The sequence below is a fragment of the Erpetoichthys calabaricus genome, chromosome 9 (assembly GCF_900747795.2).
Source record: "Erpetoichthys calabaricus chromosome 9, fErpCal1.3, whole genome shotgun sequence".
Taxonomy (NCBI): Eukaryota; Metazoa; Chordata; class Cladistia; order Polypteriformes; family Polypteridae; genus Erpetoichthys; species Erpetoichthys calabaricus.
Window position 1 is genome coordinate 66549501 of NC_041402.2, and position 19485 is coordinate 66568985.

Below are 19485 nucleotides of genomic sequence, written 5' to 3' on the forward strand. Positions count from 1 at the left end.
AGTTAAAATGACTGCCTTCTCACAGTTACTGATTTAGAGTTTAGCCTTGACTTTCCTCTAGCTCACTAATGCTAATTACTACATAAACCAATGTTACCATTCTCTGTGTAGCCTCAAGTGTTGAATGAACTTCAAAGTTGTTGCTTATCAACCCAATATTTCAACATTTTTATCCAACATGTTTTTTATGTTGCAGTTCTTTTCCTGTTAACACTTTTACAATCTTTGTAGTTAAAGTATGGGAGTATGTTTCAAGCACTTTCTCTCTGCCTTCATTTAAACATTGATGCACAAAGGAGCTTGGTCTGGACCTTGAGTCTGCTTGAGTCATAAAGTGAAAGTCGAAGTCCAAGTGGAGGTCATTGCTGTTCAAATCCAAGTCGAGTTGCAAGCCATTTTTGATTTTGTCTAGTCAGGTCTGAAGTCATCAAACTCGTGATCTGAAAGTCTTGTGACATGACTTCACGTCTCTGGTATCATCTCAGAATTCTCTGTCATTAAAAAGGGATTAATCAAAAAGAAAAAGAAGGAAAACAAGTTATGATTATGAATGACTGCATTAATTTAAAGGTGCATTTCTTTTGACTCTTATGATCAATTTGGCAATTGCCACTCCATAATACATAAATAGATGATCAAATAGTATTAGACAATTTACTTAATTTTTAAAAAAAATTTGTCTGACACCTCTGTCAGACAGAAGTAGGTAGCTAATGTAATATATGCATTTCATACAGAATATGAAATTCACAACCATAATCTCTAGGTTACAATAGTACTAGAGAAGCTTGCCATCTGTCCCTTGTACAAAATGTTATGTTGAAAAGAAAAATAATTGAAAACCAGTAAAAGGTTAATTAAGTGTAAAATGAAAAAAAAAATCATGCATTTCTGTTTTGTCTGCCTCATAGCTCCAGAGTCTTTGGGTGCATGTTAGGCTAATTGGCAGCTCAAAATTGGTCTCATATGCTTGAAGTGACCTGTGATGGATTGGCGCCCCATCTACAGTTTTTACTCACCTTGGGCTCAGTGTTGCAGGGGTAGGCGCCAACCAGCCCGTCATGGCCCTGACCTGGATAAGTGAATTAGAAAATGGATGAATGACTGGACGGATGACTAATGATTTTACTGTTTTTACAAAGTTGCCTTGTTGTAGCAGGTGTGCCAAAGAAACCCAAAAGTATTTTACATGGCCTTTCATAGTAATTACTGTCCAAAGCACAATACACGTAATACAACTGCTCAGGCAAAGATGAAAACACATTGAAGTGGCAAATCAGCTTGAAACATTTTCTGATCAAGATTAAATAATGTAAAGCCACTTAAAGCATTTATTTCATTGATGACCTAAATTACACCCTGTTCACATGGCTTCTCACACCTAGAGTTTTGAAAAGAACAGCACAGTAGCAAGAGAAGAAAATACCCAGATAATAAAACCAAACTTTATTTTCCAAAAACAAACCTGTCTTTCCAGTGCTAAGAGGCAGAAAGACCACTTAAAAGCCATGCAAATGTCACTTTTCCACACTCATAAGCCTTTAACTAGGTTTGTTCATGGTGAATTTGTATGGGTCTGTTACATTTAGTAATGGTTCATCATGCTTGCACCTTGAAGTCACCATATGCAGGGAACTGATTTCCAAAGAAGTCTCCTTTTAAAGACTTCTTTGCACATTGTATATTATTTGTGACATCTTTACATTTGCTTTATGTGTATGCGATAAAGCTAAATTCTGTATAATTTTAGACTAGAAATGAATAGGATTAGCATTTGCAAAAATGTAAAATTGCCATCCTAATAATGAGACAAAAGTACAAGAAGATATTATGTAAGTTTGTCACTACCAACTCCTACTGTATGCACACCTTGTCCATTTCTATTTCTTGGCAGTTTTGCTGTTATCCACTAGATGATGGAGTTTCAGTGTTTTGCAGAGCTTTAAATCATAAGAGAGTATACATGAAACAATTTGCTTGTATAAAAATGAGTTGGTTCAATTTCATGAACGCACAAGAAGTATAACAAACAAAGGAAGACCTTCCAGTCAATCATTCTTGTTTGAAAAATAACACTTAATTTCTACATTCAGCTTTGTGGTGAAGACTTTGACCTCCTTCATGGAACACATCTGCCATCAGTTGCCATCTTTGTTTTTAAGTGCAGGTTTTGTTCAACCTATAAATCTTGGCTCCTAGATATGGCATAAGAGGAGGTAATGATCTTATGATGGCCAGGGTTCTTGTGCGGCTGGGACGCCTCTTCATTCTATGGAGCAGGGGAGCAAGCCTGGTCAGGACAGTGCCTGCCCCGGAACGCTAGATGGCAGCCTCCCTGGGTTGCATCAGGGCCACAGGCATGGGATTTTGGAACTCAAGCCTGTTAAAGTCCGTGGCCACCACCAGGGGGCGCAGCAGTAGTTCCTAAGCCCATGTGGGCGGTTCTTCTGCCACACCCAGAAGTGCAGCCGGAAATGGGTCATCAAACACCTGGAGCACTTCTGGGTGGGCTATAAAAGGAGGCAGCAGCCACCACTCCAGGAGCCAGAGTCAGGAGGAAGGAGACGAAGCTTGTCAGGAGGAGTGGTGGAGGAGAAAGAGGAGGAAAAAGAATTGTGTTTTGGTGCTTGTGTCTGGGACTGTGTTGCTGTGCTTGTGGGAGACGGGGAAGACGTTTCCCACAAGGGGTAAAAAAGAAAATAAAAGTCCTGTGTGATTTGAACTTGTGCCCTACGTCTGTCTGTGTCAGGGCTGGCTTCTACAATGGGTAAGCTGAGAACCTGAAAATAAGAACGACAGAGTATTAGGTGGCATGCAAGTGAATGTGGGTGTGCAGATCAAATACTAGTTTTTGCATGTTTGCTTTATGGCATTCATCAGGTGATTTAATAGTATTATACAAAAATTATTATAAGGTATTTCCGTTATAAGTTTTTGTTTCTTCTGTTTTTGAATGTTTTAAAAAAATATACTCCTGATATAAATATCCAAGGAGGGTATAGAGGATTTACATAGTGAAAGAAGAATGAAAAGCATAGGATGGTTTTTACACTTGAATATTAAAGAGATATTAAAGAGAAAAGTGTTATTCAATTTTCATTTTGGGTAAAGATGTAATGCATTTAAATTATTTTTTTTTTGCTCTGTAAAAAAAGTCACTTTTAATAAAAACAGATGTTTTAATGACATACTTATGTTTTAGTTATTGAGCATGGTGACACAGAGGTTAGTGCTCCGGCAACTGGAAGTTGAATCACATTTCTGCTTATGACTTCACGGAGGGTGAGTGTGGCACTACTACTACCAAAGTTGATTCCTACCTTGCACACAGTCTGATGGCATTGGCTCCAAACACGTGATATTGCCTTGGATCAAATGAGTTTTAGAAATAAAAAGTTATGGTATTGGTTTAGTGCTTGTGTTTTTTTTTTGTTTTGTTTTGTTTCAGGTATGGGGTCCAGAAGCAGCTCCTTCTACTGCTCTCTGATTTTCCCTTCCAAACCTCTCAAAAGCAGGGCCCATGGTCATCTAGGAGTATAGTGGTAAAAGAGGAACAACCTAATTGAAGGTCCAGAAGAATGAGTCTCATATGGCGGATAGTAAGGTTTTAGAGTGTATTTGTATGATTTGGTTTGCTTTCAGCTTTAAAGTGGTAAAGAGAATAGACCAGGCTTCTTTCTAAAGGTACTAGGATGTGACTGACGAGCTAGCACCGAGATTTCTGCTTAAAATGAGATCTGCGCTGGTGTCTCTCTTTTTTTAGCCAGAGAAGAAAATGTCTAGCTAATTCAATCACTTTGTTCTTTTTATTTAGCATGGCATGTGTTTGAATTAAAAAAAATGAATTACTATATTTCCTATTTTCTTACTAGGTAAGCTCCTTGTGAAAATTAACTGTTGAACTATGATCTTTTGTAACTTTGACATTATGGCCATTTGTAAAGTTTTTTTAATTTTTTTTAACTTAAGTCAATTTACCAACTATTTGAAATATTTGCATATGTGTGTGGACTGTGCTAAAACACAGATTTTGAAAATATTAAATTAACCCTCTATGGTTATTGGCCTTGGCACTTGTTCACTTCTGATGATTTCTCGTAAATAAGTTATATTTGACATTGAAAGCATTGCATGACAGCAACCTGATCTTTTTTGGGTAAGGGATACCACTTTGGTTAGGAATAAGTCAATACTGAAATTCTATATTTCTGTATTGGCTGGTGGGGGGGGAGACCTATTAATCTGCTTAGCTTTAAAATGAAAAAGTAATCCCATCTACTCTCAGTAGCTCCATTATCATTTATGTTTGGTAGAGAGAACACATACTATATATATATATATATATATATATATATATATATATATATATATATATATATATATAAAATGTATTTTATAATAATATTCAGCAAACTAAGCTTGCTTTTATCATTTCACTGCCTCCAAATTTAGAACTGCTACAATTTGCTTTGAGAGAATGAATTTCTAAGCCTTGTGAGAAGCAAAAGAAACTCTTCCCCCCTCTGCATCTATAGCAATTAACTCAAGCTATGTCAGCATTTTTTTTTATGAAAAATTTTCTAAACATAAGGAAAATCTAATCTGCATGTATGAAAGACAGAGCTACTGCAGTGGCTCCTCCATGCATTACAATGTGTGTGTCTTACTTCTTAACCAAGCCGCTAATCACGCAAATTATTGCAACTAATTACAGCTGAAGGTCTAATTAATTCTTTCAGTACCACATCATTTAGTACGCATTCACACCACAGCACCTGTTTTGAAAATCCTTGCAGTTAATTTGTTTATAAACAAACATAATTTGCATAAAATGTTTAATGAATGGTTTAACAGTTAGTCTGATACTCCAGTTATGTTTCTGTTAGGTTGAGGGTCGTAAAAGAGCCCATTAAATTAACCTATAGAAATTCATTCATAAGAAATGTGTGATTTTTTTTTTTTTATTAATAACATAAACCACTTCATGCTAATTAATATCAACATGCCCAGCTAATTGCTAGCTATAAAAGAATCTTGTAGAACTCTTTTAGGATGAAATGTTAATTTTTGATAACCTTCCCTATAACTCACAGCTTTAAAAATTGTCTAAATACAGAGAATTTTGATAATGTTTTGATGTACATTTATGTAAGCAATACAGTGCTGAGTTAATTATTTAAATAGACTCATTTTAAATCATTTATTTAATTAAACTCTGTATAGAATGTTGTGTCAGCATGGAATGGTGAAAAATGACTAACTGAGAGAAACAAACAGATTCAGAAACATATTTTCATTACAAACACTAATTAAAAGATCCAGCAATAAAAGTTTTAAACTAGTTGTAACAATTGTGAGCCTGGTATCTGGTAAACATCCATCCATCCATCCATTTTCTAACACGCTGAATCCGAACACAGGGTCACGGGGGTCTGCTGGAGCCAATCCAAGCCAACACAGGGCTCTGGTAAACATGGTATTATAAATTACCATATTAATTAAGTACTGTAAAACAACCAAGGTATAATAGGTATGCTATGGTATTCTATAGTTTGAATGATGTGGGCGGGGGGCTCTCTGGAACCATCCTGTAACCCAGTGTGAATGCCAAAACCAATGTATCAAAAATAAATGTTTTTAAAAAATAAATAGAAATAAAATCACATGTATAACACAAATAGCCACAGTGCTCCTTTTTACCTCTCATCCCTCTTGCTGACCACTGATCCCTCTTTTCCGCCTGCCCGTTGAGCACTTGTTCTTACATTGTCATCAGTCTCAGATACATTGGAGGGCTGTTTGAAAGGACCCCCAGACTGAAATCACCCTCCGCATGAATGTCCTAGTCACTTTCAGGATAAGGATTGCCCTCTGTAGCTTCATCAGTCTAGAATTTTAAATAGTGCCAACAGGAATCCCAGCAGTCCTGAACCCCACCTTTGATGAAAACAGCTGCATTTCTTCCCAAAGTTCCAATAGGGGCTTATATATGCTGGACATTGTTAATTGAATTATTTAATTAATTGTTTAATTAATTAAATACAGTGTCCGCAAGGCCTGCAGCATTGTGCAGGACCCCTTACACCCCTCACATGGACTTTTCACACTTCTGCCATCCAAGAGAAAATACTACAGCATCAGAGTAAGATCTGCCAGGCTGCAGGAGAGTTTTTACCCCCAAGCTGTTAGACTCCTTAACACCATGCTGCCCCCTGAGACCTTTCACACGGCCTCAACCCCCTCTAAAAACAGAACTTTTATACATGTGAGCCACTTTCCTGCAAAGACGAGTGCGCATGTAGAAAAGAACTGAAAATCTCATACTGACCTTTAACTATTTTGACACTCTTGATATCCTTCTGCTGTGAAACATTCTGACCTGTCATTGTTTACACGTCTTAAACAACTATTATCATACACTGATAATTTCTGTATTATCTATATCTATTATTTATTATTTATTTATTATATTACATATCTATTGACTATACAGTATTTATGTATCTAGATTGCAAATACCATACATTGCATCAATGTTCAAATTGCTTACTACACATCAATATTGGTGCTACTTCTTTGTCTTATCTTTGGATGATGTCTTGTCTTGTTTGTTTTTTTAATTTTAAATTTAAATTTTAATTCTATTTTTAATTTATTATTTGCACTTCATGTTGTTACACTGTGGACCCTGAGCTTCACAGTTTCGTCTATCTGTATACTTGTGTATGGTTGAGATGACAATAAAGTTCACTTTGACTTTGACATTGAAAATCTTGTTTCCTGCACTCCTGGTTTCAACATACCCCCAAACCTGCAATTTTAAAAAGAAAAGCAATAAAACCTATATTTTTGATTCAGATCATAACACACTTCCATTGGAATCAATGGAGAAAAGATTTTGACATGTTGTTGTAGAATAGACTAATATATCTTCAATTTACTTATCATTTTTAAAGAGAGGACCACCGCTTGGAAAACCTCACAATACAGGATAATGGAAGGTAGGGCAGATTCAAATATCTCTCTATATGTAAAATCCAACGTCTCTCTGTCTGTCTGTCTGTCTGTATGTCTGCCCACTTTCCATGAAAGAACTACTTAACTGATTTAGATTGGGTTTATTTCTAAAATTTGCTTGAATATTCTGATTGATTTTACAACTTCTCTCATTGTGCTAAGTATTATAGTTTGGCTGAGGTACCGATTCTTTCTTGCGAGCAGAGGAGAGGGGAGGCAGGACCTCAGGAGTACGGAGTTGGGCAGGGCCATCCTCACTCACGCACCAGCCTCTGTTTGAGTCGCTCTACCTCTTGCCACGTGTTGGAGCGTACCTTCCCTGTGCTTAGCTAGCTAGCAATACCTGTTTGTTCAGCAGACATTATCATCTAGAGATTGTTAAAGAGTAATGTGTGAAGTTTTTGAGAGATCTCAGCTATGTACGCTTTAAAGGGTAGCAGATATCACAGGTACATGCTCTTCTCACCTCATGGTGGACGCTCTCCTGTCAGAGCTGAACACGATCAGATACAGTGCCAACATTTGACGTTGGAGCGTACCGATCTTCCATTTGGCCAGAGATACCTTGCCAACGTTTTACATTTTTGGCAGAGAGATCACAGCTAAATTCTCACCCCTGATAGCAAAACCAAAAATATTGTTCATCAAGAGGCCCTCGGATACAAAAGCTATCAATATAAATTCTTCTCAACACAAATATTATATTTTTTTTAATTGATTTTTAAAGTTTGTCCTGTTTCACTATTACGTGGGCAGTTATTGACTCACTACAGTAAAAGGAGTCTGAAAATGTAAATATATAAAGCAAATGCATGTTAAAATTACTGAACAGTGGTAATGACTGGACCTGTGGAAATGTTCGAGAATTTCACCGAATTCAACAAAATGCATTTAAGTCAATGGTGAGGGAGAAACTGGACTTTTTTGAATAGATTATAATGGTGCAATGGTCTTTTAATTGTCCCTTAGGGCTAGGGAAATGTCTGCCAACTATGCTACAGGGATATTGGGCCAAAAATGTGACCTGAGCTATGAGGAACCACTGTGTCTGCCTGAGATAAAATTAATAGAACTAAATATCAAAACAGTAAAATTCTTGAAAACAGTGGCAACAGAAGTAGGGAGAGCACCGAGGCTTGGCCCCAAAAGATTCAAGAGCAGGTACTCCCCTCTCTTGGACCAAAAGTATTTTTTCCCCAGATGCCTTTGCTTGCTCCCAGCCACTGCTATCAAATAAGCACAACACCAAAGAATGTGGATTCTTCACTCCTTTCTGTTTGCATCAACTGTACAGCACTCTGGGTAATGCTATTAAAGTGGTAGGTTTATGCATTACACACAGTTCATATGTAAGTCCTTACAAAGAGAAGTTACCTTTGAGATCCAAAGACATTGACACATTTTTAGTTTCCTCATGCATGTGCATTTTGTGTTTAAATGTATATGCAAGATTTCTGCTAATTTGTAGCCCACTACTAGGATCAGCGTTATATATTCGTGCGGGGGGGGGCTTTCTCATCCAACAATGACTTTTATGGCTCTGTGGTGTCACAATGGCCTTGCAAAGCATCATGAGCCACTGATAAAAAAAAAAATTTTGTTTAAGGCAGTTGCATGACAGATTTTTACAAAAATATTGGGTGAACAAGGTCATGGGCGAATATAGCAAATATGCTGCAAAAATTTTTTGATGAATTTCCTTAATCAACACTACTGGACAATGAGAGCTAAAATACAGCACAACAGAGACAGCAACAGTAAAGAAGGCTGAAAGGGTTGACTTTAAAAGAATGAAATACAGAGATAGCACTTTTAAGACTGAAAAGAGAAAAAAGGAGCATTGCATGTTGTTACAGAAGGAAGCTGTATCAAAGTTTTTGAGAGATAATTGAACAGAGTAGGAGTCACAACGTGTAATGAACCCTCACCGACAATTCAGCACAGGCCCCTGGGGTAGTGAGAAGGTTGCCATAAAAAAAAATCTTAGGTTTTGACTGAAGACTGACTTACTGTCCCCCTTTAGCATCAGTCTAAATGAGGAACTTAAACCAAAATGCTATTACCAATTCTCCTGAAACACGAAAAGACTATAGAAAGCAGATGCTGATGTAATCCAAAATTCATCTGCATTATTGTTAAAACAGTTAATTGACATGTTGAAAACCTGTCTCCATTTATTAATTATTCTGTCCTTCAAATCAAGTAGCAGTGCGCCTGGCATTCATTGTCTGCTGAATCCTCAGCACAAGTAGTAATTAACATCAGATAATATCCTTGAGCTTTCCTTAATCTTCTGAGCCCAACCATATCATCACCTAACTTTGTAGGTTTTACTCTCAACTTGGTTCAGATTAGGCTACAGGAATTTTGCTTTTAATTTTCCAGCTTTTGTTGGTATTTTCTATTTAGTCAGACTCTGCTTGAAAAGGTTCTGCAGTATTTTTTTACACCTACACAAAGCTACTTAATATTTCTGAGACCATGCTGCTACATGTTTTAGCTTCTACCTTTGTTCAAATAAAGCAATGTAATTGTTAAAAATTGTATCAATGCTGGTGTCACAGTGGTAGTGCTGCTGCTTTGCAGTAAGGAGACTGTGGAAGATTGTGGGTTCGCTTCCCGGTTCCTCCCTGTGTGGATAGCGCTTTGAGTACTGAGAAAAGCGCTATATAAATGTAATGAATTATTATTATTATTATTATTATCCATCCATCCATCTCATAATGCAATTGTTCATCTCAGGTTTGCAAAAGACTAGTGCCTACCCTGGAAGCAATAATCAAGAAGCAACACTAGACAGGGCGCCAGGTCATTGTAAGTCATACTAATACACACAAACGCTGATGTCAGTTTAGACTACCCAGTTAATCTCCTCTACACATCACTCAGATGTGGGAAGAAAAATGAAATATTCAAAACAAGAAACAGCAAGGTTCATTTGCAAAAATCTTTCATCATATTAGATGTTATTGGTTCACAATTATCTCAGCCCCACTTAGTTAAAATATGTTTTGATTGAACACTGTATTTTCCAACATTTTTTATGTGAGCACAAGTGCTTCATCATAATAACACACATTTAAAATAAAGGCAGATCATGTAGTTTGTCATTAGTTTCACAGTGTTATGCATTAAAATATCCAAAAGCATTAAAACCATAGTATCCACAATAATCATAAGTATCCTTGAGTTATATTAATAATAAGTATCCTTGAATTTTTGTTTCCATGCATTTTGGAACAATCTGCCCTTTCATCGGGCCAAACTTCAAAACTAGGGCCTAAAAATATAAGTAAAGAAAACCCACTTGGATACATGGAAAATGTGCAAACTCCAAACAGCATTGTCCAGGCCCAGAATTTAAATCGAGAACAGTAGAGTTTTAGGCCTTTCTACAGGAGGTGTCATTTTGCACCAGGCAAGCACGGAGTGTCCTAAGGGTCAGTGCTGGATTTTCTCCTCTTTTTTCTACACACCTCCTCCCTAAATCCAATCACCCAATCCCATGGTTTCTCTTATTAGTGTACTCTGCTGATGAGGCATAGCTGAATCTGTTATTCCCTCTAGAAGATCACACAATATCAGCTACAATCTGTGATATTGCAACCTGGATGAAGAAACATCATCTCCAGCTCAATCTGGCAATAATGGATCTTCTTGTTATCCCAGCTCATCCTTCTACTCAGCATCCCACATCTGATCAGCTAAGCTCACTATCACTAACATCTGCCAAGTCTGTTCACAACTGTGGAGTAGTGATAGATGACCAGCTGCTCTACAGTGATCTCTTGGTCTTGCAGATTCACTCTATACAACATCTGCAAAATCAGACCATATCTGACCGAGTAGGCAGCACAACTCCCAGTCCAGGCCTTGGTCTTATCACATCCATACTACTGCAACTCTCTCCTGGCAGGAGTATGGGCACTTGTCACCAAGTCACTGCAGACGATTCAAAATGCAGCGGCACATCTCGTGTTCAGTCACTTCTCTTTTCAGATCACTACACTGGCTTCCAGTAGAAGCAATATGTTTAAGAAGAGTTTGAAGACTCTTGTTGGGTGACTTTCTGTCTAACGGCTTTGTTAGGTTTTCGCAGCTAAGGAATTATAAGTAGCTTGCATTATGTTCTGTGCTCTTCACTTGTGAAAATCAATTTTGCAACCTTATCCTGTAACATTTGCTCCAAAGCAGTCCCCCAAACTGATGTTTACTCAATGACATAAGTCAATTTGGATAAAAGTGTCTACTAAGCAATAGATGTAAATGTAAATGTACATTTTTCTTCAAATTACAAAATGCAAATCTTGTTAAAATAATAAGTGTGGCTAACATGAGCGGTTAGATGTCATATGTTTCAATTAACGTTTTTAGACGGAGGTGTCAATAGCCACTATAACCGTTGAAGTTTGGCTGGGGAGTATTAGATGACACTTAGATCTCAGAGGGGATAGTCTGCAGGGTCCTGCCTTTACTTATCACTATACGAAAATTCAGTTCTGCTCTGCAATAATACGTGCTAATACAAATACAGTATACAATTAAATACGAAGCTATGAATAATGGTGCCCTGCGGTGGGCTGGCGCCTTGCCCAGGATTTGTTCCTGCCTTGCGCCCTGTGCTGGCTGAGATTGGCTCCAGCAGACCCCCGTGACCCTGTGTTGGGATATAGCAGGTTGGAGAATGACTGACTGACTGACTGAATAATGGACTACTAAAGAAACAATTTATTAGTCTAGAATATAGCAGTCTGTGAGGCCATTATTATCTTGTAAATTCTTACTTGTCAATGATACAAGCAGCTAAATATTGTGGACTGGAGTCAACCAGGCTTTGGATGGAGTCCTGTAGTGAACCTAGACAAGCATTCTGGGAGGTTATAGATCATAGTTGATAGGTAGAGGACAGCAATCATCTCATACATCCTCTATCAGAGGTATAAAACAGGTTTCAATATCATGTACTGTTAATATTCCTGGGAGACAGCAGATGTGGTTGGCTAGGGATTGCCCTATTCAAAAAGCAATAACAAAGCCTGACAGGAAAATATGTATTATGGATGAATGAATCAAGGAATCTGCTTGATGATTCCTTGAGTGATGGAAATGCCCATAACACATAGCACAGAAGATTGACTGTCATAGGAGATGGCTAATCATACCTTGGTAAAGCTTATATAGTGATGCTTTGCCTCTTTTAGAATGATGTGTCCTTGTCATATCTTTGTAGTAATGTGGGAGTGAATAAAACTCAGTCAGACATAGGAGTTATAGTTGACAATTGGCCAACACTAATTTATACCAGTTTTCAGAACGATATCACAGATGGAACCAGGTATGGTGAATAGTCACTGATAGATGTCACATGCACATGTGTGCAAATAGGAGGCAGCTTAAGGGCTCTGGTGATGGTAATTACCCACTGCACCAAGGGTCGGTGATGTTGTCTAATGCCTCCTATATTCCTCCTTCTGTAGAATGAAAGACTAACAGCCATTCCACTGCTGACATCACTTCTGCTGTCGGCACACCTGGACCAGCCACTTCCTGTCAGGATCACATAAAATCATAAACATCTCCATCTTGGGTCAGTCATGTTGCGGACTCACATCTGAAAAGACATTATTCTGATTTTGTATCAAAGAGCTGTTTGACCGGGTGGTGCCTCAACTCTTTATCTTTGTGGTTTCGTTACAACATAATGAAGTCATTTCTATGCTTCATCGGTCCTTTGGTTCTTGTGTTGGGGCATTAACAAGTGATCCATCAAGGAGATCCAATTCCTTGCATCTCTCTGGTTCTTTCACTATGGTATCAGCCTGGGATTCTGGATCCTTCCATGTTGATTAGTTGCATTCTTGCAGCTATCATAACAAGAGATTTGACCCCATCAGGTTTACTCGATTGTTCATTCGATGGCTGAATGCACTGAATTCTTGAAGTACTATTTTAGCTGTACAAACGTTCCCAAGAATTTAAGAAAATTGCCATTGTGTGTGACCATTTTTTGCAATAGCAAATATAATCCAATATGAAAAAACAGACACAGAAGAAACAGTCACACCAAACGTGTGATCTTTATGAAAAAATTTTCAGTTCCTTATTGAGTGACACCAAAACCTCTAGTTACATTCAGAAAGGAAAACAAGACTAGTAACCAGGTTTACATGAAAATACAGACAAATTAACGTTTTCATATTATAAGCTTTTAAAGCTGTTATTCTTTCTAATGCACTTTACTAATGTTTAAAATATTATATTTGACATTTGTATTAAAGGCACGGTGGCGCAGTGGTAGTGCTGCTGCCTCGCAGTTAGGAGACCCCAGTTCACTTCTCGGGTCCTCCCTGCGTGGAGTTTGCATGTCCTCTCCGTTTCTGCGTGGGTTTCCTCCCACAGTCCAAAGACATGCAGGTTAGGTGCATTTGTGTTCCTAAATTGTCCCTTGTTGTGTGCTTGGTGTGTGGGTGTGTGTGTGCCCTGTGGTGGGCTTGCGCCCTGCCCAGGGTTTATTTCCTGCCTTGCGCCCTGTGTTGGCTGGGATAGGCTCTGTGACCCTGTAGTTAGGATATAGTGGGTTGGATAATGGATGGATGGATTTGCATTGAATCAAACAGAGGAAAAAGGAATAAATAAGAGACATATTCATATGCCCTTACTTGTAGTATGCCAAGTAACATGAATTATTCTCATAGATAACTAGCACCCTTTGTAAAAAGACATCATCTATTCCATAAATTTTGCAACTTTAACAAGGTGCTCATCAAAGAAGAAAAAAAAACAAGGACTGGTTTCATAAAGGAATTTGTGAGCCATGAGAACACCACTCTCCCTTTCCACACAAATAACCACAATACTGGAGGCATCACAGTGGTTTCGATAAATTACTACCAAGGGAGTACCAAAATGAGGTCATTTCAACTGGTCACCTAAAAGCTATCATCACGTTAATGTCTTCTTGATAAACAAAGTGCTTGTATTGCTTTGCTGTATATTTCACCATCTAAAAAAAATTAAGGTTGACGTAATTTTTCTGTTGTCTAGCACGTCTTATCTAATAACCTTCTTGTTATACTTTTTATGAAATACTTTCGAAAAGAAACAATTAAAATATCAAAAGACTAATTGATGTGCAATTAAAACTGAGCAAAAAAAAGACTGAAAATAAATTCTAAGCTTAATTGCCAGGATCTTCCATTTTACATTTCACGGTTGCAGGGAGTGTAAGACAGAAATTTAGCCTAGACAGGATGACAGCTCATCACAATGTATACTTCTGTTCAAGGCCACACTCAAACTGGGCCAGTTTTGAGTGGCCAATCAAACAAATGCTGGTGTTTTGAATGTGGATAGGAAACCAGTATGACTCAGGGAAACCACAAGAACATGGAAGAGCAAACTCCACAGTCCAGTCCAGGAATCAAACTCAGGTTAATGGGAAAATGAAGGTGCAGTACTTACCACTGTGCCAGTTATTAAACATTCATTGATTTAAAAATGTATGAACATTAAATGAATTTCCAGTTGACAGTTTACTTTGCCTCACTATATGAAGTACCGCACAACTAAGGATTCAAGCTTAACAATAGGACCCTCTACATGTTTGGATTACAAAATCCTGTCCGTGTGCATTTTGAATAATCAGCATGGTTTATCTCTACATACTGGGGTTTTACTCAAAAATCCTAAAGTTGTGTGTATTAGGTTATTTGGTGAGTCTAAATTGTCACTTTGTGTGTTTGTGTACAAATGAATGGACCCTGTGATGAAACTGGCACCCTATCCACAGCTGATTCTGGCCTTGAGTACAGTGAATCTGGGACAGTTTTGCAAATCTTGTTAGTACTAGGTTGTTGTATCATGTTAGCCATTATGGATGTAGTGGGAAGTAAAGCAAACTGACACTTTTTATTGGCTAACTAGGAAGATTACAATATGCAGGCTTTCGTGGCAATTCAGGCCCCTTCTTCAAGCAAGATGTAATACAGAAAATGGAATTCCCTGGGTTTATAAAGACACCAGGACAGATACAGCATTGGAATCCCTTTAAGTGAGACATCATAGATGTAAAAAATTAATAGACCTGTCCAGGCTAAGATTCATTTGGCAAGAGAGGAGAACAATGAATGGTCAAGATCTTTTGATAAGATAATTGTCCAACAAAGTCATTTGAAGTTTCTGATGAGTTTTTAAAAACAGTTAGGTTGTCTGGGACAGTTCAAGAGATGCAAACAATCCTCATAACTGGCTATAAAACTCTGGTCTCTATTCATGCCATGTTGTAATGTGTTAAATTTTAGCACAAGTTTAACTTCCCATTCTTTTCTCTCTTGCTGTGTCCTGAAGTTGCCCATAAGCACTGTGACTTTAAAGTCCCTCTCACAGTGTTCATGGCTGTTGAAGTGAGTAGGTAAAGAAACATCTGTGTTGCCGTGTTTAATGTGGAACCTGTGTAAGTTCATTCTTTGGCAGAGTGTTTGTCCAGTTTCTCCCACTTAGAGTGCAGTGTCTGGACATTTCATACAGAGAATTAGGTAGACCACATTAGATGATCTGCAGGAAAATGATCCCTTTATGCAATATTCTAGTTGGCACTGTGGTATAACTACACAATCTGTATCATAAATGTATGGAAATCAAATTTTAAAATGGAAGCTATGGACACATATCAAAACCAATTTAGTAGCTAAAAGAGCCTACCTGAGTATGTTCTTGGCTTTCTTTCCTTCTTTGTCTAAAGCAGCATTTAGTTTACCCCTTTCCACAGTACATTAGTTCTGGCAACACTGATGCATCAAAATATAAAATAAAACTTTGCAAACTAAATTCTAATTTATGGCAAGAACCTGAGTAGCTAAATGATTGTATCTTCACTGACATGCTCCGACATTCTATTGCACTATTGCCTTTTCCACTTCACTCCTTTATTTGAGTTATTTTATAAAGAAACACAAAATGTGAGACTTTAGCCCTGTGGAGGTCTCAGGTTCCTGGTGATTTTCACAGCTCCTAGTAGACCTTAGCTGGTATTTTCAAGTATTAAACTGACAGCTCTCAGTTATACCTTTGCCCCTCATACTTCTGTTTTCATCAATAACAACCTCTGACTGAATATCCTCTTGAGACTTTGCACTACAGAAGACAAGATGAAGTGGATGGTAGATTAAAGGTGCGAGTTTAGCTTTAGGCAAAAGACTTGCACATAAAGGTGATGAATGAAAAGTCTGTTGTAACATTATAGTTAGTGTATTTGGGGGGAGTTAGTATCAAATGTACACTACTCATGTCAGACAGAATACCACATCAGCAATACTATTCTGTAGTGTTGAATATTGTTTGTCTCTAGGGAGGGTGACTGCCATGGCATGATTTACTCTTGTTTACTGCTAGTTTTAATGGACTTGATAGGGCATCTCAGTCTTATCTTTATTAGCTGAGCCTGTTCATGAGCAACATTATCAGAAGTTGGCTATGTGATTAGGATATGTACATGCTAAGCCAGTAATGTGCAGTGCTTAGTTTTCTTTTAGTTTCAAAAACTATATATTTAGATTTATATAAAGAATAGTATTGATTAATTTCATATTTCATTAAAGATCATGGACCCAGTTGCATGAATCCCCCTTTATCCATCTATGAAATGCAACAACACCGACAACCCTTTCCTCTGGATTTCATTTCTCTTCTATTTGTCATTGCACTGAAAGAGGTGGTGAGACAAGTATACTATTTTCCAAGGAATGGATATTCACATTGCTGGGTACTGTACATAACTACATCACCATGCAATCACTGTCTCCTACCCTATTAACATTAACATTATTGTTCTTTTTCACCCTCCAGGTCGGCTAAAGAAATTCCTTGACAAGCTGGATGTACTGCTCTTCTCCATTCCAGATGATGACAATCCACTTGTAATAATCATGAACCAGTCCTGGTTAGTCCTTCTACAGATTTTTTTTCTCTTCTTTCCTCTTTTAACATGAGACAGCTCCACACCCCACCAACTCACAAGACTAAGAAACTTCTGAATCTTGTTCTCTCAAGGAACTGCACACCCATAAATGTACCTGTCACTCCACTACACACATCTGACCACTTCTTCATTCAGTTCTCTGTGTTGTTTCCTTCATCTCCCTTTGCCACTACTCCCGCCGTGTGCTTCTACCATCCCCTCAACTCCCCCTTTTCCACCCAAAAGTTCCAACTAACCTGGATAAGTATAGATCTCTTTTATCTTCCTTCTCTTCTTCTACTTTCACACTCCACCAGAAGGCTCTACTTACCATTGTCAATACTTTAGGGCTGGCTAGAGCTACCCACATGTTATCTGTCCTTATTATGCTAGATCTCACCTCTGTTTTCAATACGGTCAACCACCAGATCCTCCTTATGACCTTCTCAGACCTTGGCATCATTGGGACTGCCCTCAGGTGGTTTGAATCCTACCTATTGGTCAGATCCTACCATGGATCCTGGTGAGGAAAGATGTCAAGGGTACACCAGGCAAGCACATAGGTGCCATAAGAATTGGTGCTAAGCCTTCACCTCTTCTCTTTATAACCTTCTCAGTATCATCCTGTCCCATGGTTTCTCCTAACAGTGCAGATAATATGAAGCTGTACCTGCCACTAACTATAGATGTCCACAAGGTATCAAAAAGAATCCTGCATGTCTCATTGATACTGGAACTTGGATAAAGGAACACCATCTCCAGCGCAACCTGGTAAAGATGGACCTTTTTGTTATCCCTGCTCACCTGTCTTTTAAAGCACTCCAACTCTGTTCAGCATGGCTCATTGTCTTTAACACCTGCCAAGTCTGTAGGCAACCTTGGGGTGGTAAGCAATAACCAGCTGTCCTTCTCTGACCATGCTGCAGAGACCTGTTGGTCTTGCAGATTCACTCTATGCAATATCTGCAAGAACAGTCCATATCTGACAAAGTATGTAGCACAACTCCTGGTCCAGGCTGTGGTCTTATCATGTCTGGATTACTGCAGCTCTTTGCTGGCAGGAGTACCTGCATGTGTCACTATGTCACTTCACATTATTCAAAATGCGATGGCATATCTGGTGTTCAGATGGGCATATTTACTCCTCTTTTCAGAGTGCTACACTGGCTTCCTGTAGCACCTACTGTATATATGGAGACATTTGTAAGGTCCTTGTTAGGTCTGCTGTGTGGAATTCAATCTCAGTCCAGACTCTTTTCATGTGTAGCTCCTAGTTGGTGGAATGAGCTGTCAATTTCTCTTCAAAATTCTGACTCCCTCAATGTGTTTCCCTCACGAAGGTTTGAAGACTCAGTTATTTGGTGAATTTCTGTCTAACTGATCTTAGCCGTTATGTTTTTGTAACCTAGGAATTGTAACTAGTTTATATTTTGTTCCTAGCTCTTCACTTGTGATAATCAATTCTGTAACCTTGTCCTGTAACACTTATTCCCAAACAGACGCCCAGACTTACGTTAACTCAATTACATTGACCTCTTTAGTAAGTCACTTTGAATAAAATGTCTGGTAAGCAAATAAATGCAAATGTAAATGTAAAATTATGTTTCTAGTTAGCTAACTGTCTAGGTACAACCTTTCGTATATTAGGTATGATGCACACTTGATGATTTACATTACAGATATTTTTGGCTGTTATGTGCTGTTAGTATGTGATCATTTCATCTGTCAAGATGGGTATCAGCTACCTTTCAAAACAAACTGGAGTACATTTGGTACTGGGAAATGGATTAATATTTTTTTTTTTTTAAATTAGGACAACACTAACTTAATTCAACAACTTAATTTCTGTTTCATCAGCTGTTTTAATGGGCATCACAAACTTACTTTGGGTGCCATTTTCTCCCCTTTAACATTGACTTCTGGGATGACCTGGCTTAAATACAGGCCTAGCATGACTAAAACAAACCCATAGGCAGTCTCTGTTCCTACCTGATGTAATATCTTATCAATATCTATACATTGTGTCAATTTATACATTAAAAATAATAGCCTTTATCCTGAAACCCATTGCAAATGTAATACTCCAAAACTTTTTGATTTTCTTTTACATTAATGGGCCACAGCAGGGAATCAGTGCGGTAGTGCTACCCACTGCCTTTACAGGAATGCTGGACTAACAGCTCCTTATTTTCAAAGAGAAAAAAAACACTCAGCCGCTTTGCACAACTGGTTTATCTCAAATGAGCTAAGGTGGTGAATTTTGACTGCGCTTATTAAGTATTAACCATTCTTAATAATTAACAAAGCTTCCAAAGTTGTGCATTAATTTTTGATCTGTTCTATCTGGTGCTATTATTTGCATGACAGAAAATACAAATTTAAATAATACTGGTCCGCGACATCAGTGAGGCTTCTGCAAATAAATCTGAGCAGGACTTCTTTTTTTTTTGTTCCGCCACAAACTGAGCACCTAAGGGCTCTTTTGCATTAATTGAATTACTGTGACCACAAAT